Consider the following 4,078-nt stretch of genomic DNA (forward strand, 5'->3'; position numbering starts at 1 on the left):
CAGTGACATTCTTAGTAGGAATAGCTTCAACCCATTTAGTAAAGTAATCAGTAGCAGTTAAGATCCATGAGTAGCCATTACTAGAATTCTCATGGAATTTCCCAATGAAATCTAGACCCCAATGCTGAAAAGGAGCTTCAACAACAACAAGTTGTAAGGGCAGGGCTGCTAACTTTTGCTTCCCAGTGAACAATTGACAAGCTTGGCAACATCTAACATACTTGTGCACATCAAAAAAGATTGAGGACCAATAGTAACCAACTCTAAGGATTTTGTGGGTAGTAGTATTTGCAGCGTAGTGACCACCAAAAAATCTCGAATGAAACTCAACGATAAGCTTTTTCGATTCAACTTCGTCAACACACCTAAGTATTATTCCTTCAAGATTCTTCCATCCAAGGCCATCCTTCATGATGCAATACTTAGTTGCTTTCAATCTTAGAGCTCTTCTCTTATGAGCAATTAGATGGTTGGACATGTAAGATTTTGCAAACAATAAATAATGTCCTTGTACCATTCAATTTCTCCTAATCTTTGAAGCTCAGGTGAAGTTGAAGAATTATTTTGACAAATCAAGCCTAAAGCCTTCTCATTACCTTTAGTCAACATTTGGGCCAATGCTTGACCCTTAACAAGCTTAGTGGGTCTAATTTCCAAATCATACTCTTGAATCTTAGTGACCCACCTAGCTCTAGTCCCTAAGCAATCAATTTGAGTTAATATATATTTAATAGCAGAATGCAAGACAAAAGCTATAACTTTGGAATATCCCACATATGTCCTAAAATGCTTAAGAGACTTGACCAAGGCATATGCTTGCTTTTCCATGGTACTATAATTTAATTCGGAATTCTGAAGCGCTTTGCTCATAAAAGAAATCGGTTGCTCATGACCTTATTTATTCTTCTAAAGATAAACAGTTGCTATACTATCCTTTGAGGCGAAAGAGAAAATCATGAACTCCTTTGAATAATCCTGGATAGCTATAACTAAAAATTAGAGTGAGACAACAGGATTTGGGAAAGAATCGAGAAGAGGGCTTGTTTGAAACCCCAGCGAAGCAATGGCGGAAAGAGGAGGGGGATTTGGGTGTGGTTTTGGTCGAGGCCGAGGCGACAGAGGCCGCGAGGATAGTCACGGTGGATGCTGAGGACCCCGAAGAGATGAAGAAGAAAAGTGGGTACCCGTGAAAAAGCTCGACTACCTAGTAAAAGAAGGAAAAATCTGTTCCCTCGAGCAAATCTATCTCTTCTCGTTGGCTGTTGAGGAGCACCAGATCGCGGAGACCATGTTGGGTCCCCAGTTGAAGGATGAGGTTAGGAAGATCATATCTGGACAAAAGCAGACAAGCCCCGGGTAGAGGACTCGATTCAAGGCCTTCAATGTCATGGGTGACGACAATGGCCACGTCGGGCTCGACATTAAGTGCAGTGAAGAGGTGGCCACGACCATCTGCGGAGCCATTATTTTGGCCAAGCTTTTGGTTATTCCCATGAGGAGGGGTTATTGGGGTAACAAGATAAGGAAATCCCACACTGTACTTGTTAAGGTCACTAGTAAATGTGGCCCCGGAACAGTGAGAATGGTGCCCGCCCACAGAGGTTCCGGGATCGTGGCTGCTCGCATGCCTAAGAAGGTTCTGCAGTTCGCTGGAATTGAATACGTGTTCACCTCCTCCCGAGGGTTGACCAAAATTCTCGATAATTTTGTCAAGGCCATCAAGACGCTAGAGGAGTACCCATAGACTACAGTGCTTTATGGAGACATTGAAGCTGCACGGTCCTACATGAACCAGAGGACCATAGAACCCCCTTCCTTGGTAACTTCTAATTGCTTTCAAATTTTTATTAAAAACACTTCGGGAAAGTCTTCCTTGATTTGGGTCCTTGCAACAGACTGTGTTATGAACCTGAAGAATATCATTGCCCAACAAATTGCTACCCGGTTGGACTACAACATCTATTGTAGGAATTTACAGGGTAAGTTCCTCAGAAAGAACACCAAAGGACACCGCTCACAAATAGATCACAGATCAATACACCAGTACTTTTGACGTGGTTAAAACCCTCAAAGAGGGAAACAGTCCACGGCCTGAGCCAACGCGGCCACTTATGGCAATTTATTAATAAAATAATGAAAATTTACATAAGCTTCTCTCATGGACGGTTACCTTACAAATGACCCTCCATGCTCTTTAAATAGAGATCATGGACCAATCGGGTGTTAAGCCACGGATCAAGTGTCGGTAATACCGATGAGAGAATGAACCGTTGGATCACTACATATCGTGACCGTAGGATTGTAAGTTACAAAATGTACATAGTAAAGAAACACACTTTACCTAACTCTATACTAGACCACGTTATACTTAACTATTTCCTATGTGTCGGAATATCCTAACATCCCCCCTTAAGAACAACTTGGATAGGATTGAAGGATTTACAAATATGACACAATAGGAGAAGGAAGGAGGCACTAGAGCCTATCCCCCCTTAGTGACAACTTCCTGAACTCCAACCATAAATCGAAGTTTAGTGAACTTCGCCTCTGTGAGATCCTTTGTAAAGATGTCTGCAACTTGATCATCTGTTGAACAATATTGCACTTCAATAACATAGTCGTGAATGAGCTTTCTGATGAAGTGCATGTGCAGTTCAATGTGTTTGCTGCGCTGATGTTGGACTGGATCTTTGCATAGCTGAATGGCACTTTGATTATCACACCAAAGTGTAGTCGGATGTTGCTGCTGAAAGCCAAACTCTGACAGGATCTGACGAAGCCACAAGGCTTCCTTACTAGCTTCTACGGCACCACGATACTCTGCTTCTGCTGAAGAAAGAGAAATGGCACCTTGTTTCTTGCAAGCCCGTGTAATAGGTCCTTAACCAAGAGTGAACACATAACCTGCAGTAGACTTCCGATCATCAGGGTCACCAGCCCAATCGGAATCAGTGAAACCAACCTATAGAGGAGATGCTTCGGCACTGTAATGAATCCCAAACTGAACTGTACCTCGAACATAACGAAGTATTCTTTTAGCTGCTTTCCAATGACTTTCACGTGGGTTTTGCATAAACCGAGCAACAAGGCCAACAAAAAAGGAAAGGTCAGGACGAGTATTGGTTAGATACAAAAGTTTTCCTACAAGTTGACGGTATAAGGTAGCATCAACTTCAGGAGAAGTACAAGTGAATGAAAGTTTGACTCCAGACTGAAAGGGAGAAGGGATTGGCTTACAGTCTTCCATGTGAAAATGTTGTAGAATATCATAGGCATACTTGGACTGGGAAAGGGAAATACCTTCCTTGGATTGCAAGACTTGAAGACCAAGAAAATAATGTAAGTGTCCTAAGTCTGTCATTTTCAACTTCCTTTTAAGGCTAGACTTCACATGGTTTATAAGGTTGGGATCACTACTAGTCAGGATAAGATCATCCACATAAAGAACAAGAATGATAAGAGACTTGCCCACTTTCTTGGTGTAGACAGTATTGTCATAATGACACCTAGAAAAGCCATTTTCTAAAAGAAAGTTATCCATTTTGGCATACCAAGCTCGAGGACCTTGCTTGAGACCATAAAGGGATTTCTTAAGCCGACATACAAGGCTGGAGTCTGTTTGTATAAAGCCAATAGGTTGTTCCATATAGATTTATTCATGCAAGTCCCCATGCAAGAAGGCGGATTTAACATCCATCTGATGGACTTCCCATTTGAAAGAGGGAGCAAGGGAAAGAACAAGGCGGATAGAGTTCATTTTGGCAATAGGGGAGAAGTTTTCAATATAGTCAATGCCTTCAAATTGTGAAAAACCCTTAGTAACAAGACGAGCTTTATGTTTATCAACTTTCCCATCTGGTCCATACTTGGTTCTGTAAACCCATTTGCATCTAACAAGTTTTCGTCCCTTTGGTAGAGGAACAAGATCCCATGTATCATTTGCCAATAATGAATGATATTCTTCATTCGTAGCTGCATCCCAATCTGGATGGCCTGAAGCTTCTGCAAAGGTGTCAGGATCATAATTCACTGAAGCTTGAGCGAGTAAAGAAGAGGCTCTATCAAACTAAGAACGTGT

At 41.8% G+C, this 4,078-nt stretch overlaps 1 pseudogene; it reads left to right on the plus strand.

Moving 5' to 3' along the window:
* Positions 1–1,063: 1,063 nt before the first annotated feature.
* LOC149267363 (small ribosomal subunit protein uS5w pseudogene) lies at positions 1,064–1,744 on the plus strand (annotated as a pseudogene).
* Positions 1,745–4,078: the final 2,334 nt, after the last annotated feature.

The sequence above is a fragment of the Pinus tabuliformis genome, chromosome 6 (genome assembly GCF_031772625.1).
Source record: "Pinus tabuliformis cultivar Carrire ecotype Pingquan chromosome 6, CPIR1, whole genome shotgun sequence".
Classification (NCBI taxonomy): Eukaryota; Viridiplantae; Streptophyta; class Pinopsida; order Pinales; family Pinaceae; genus Pinus; species Pinus tabuliformis.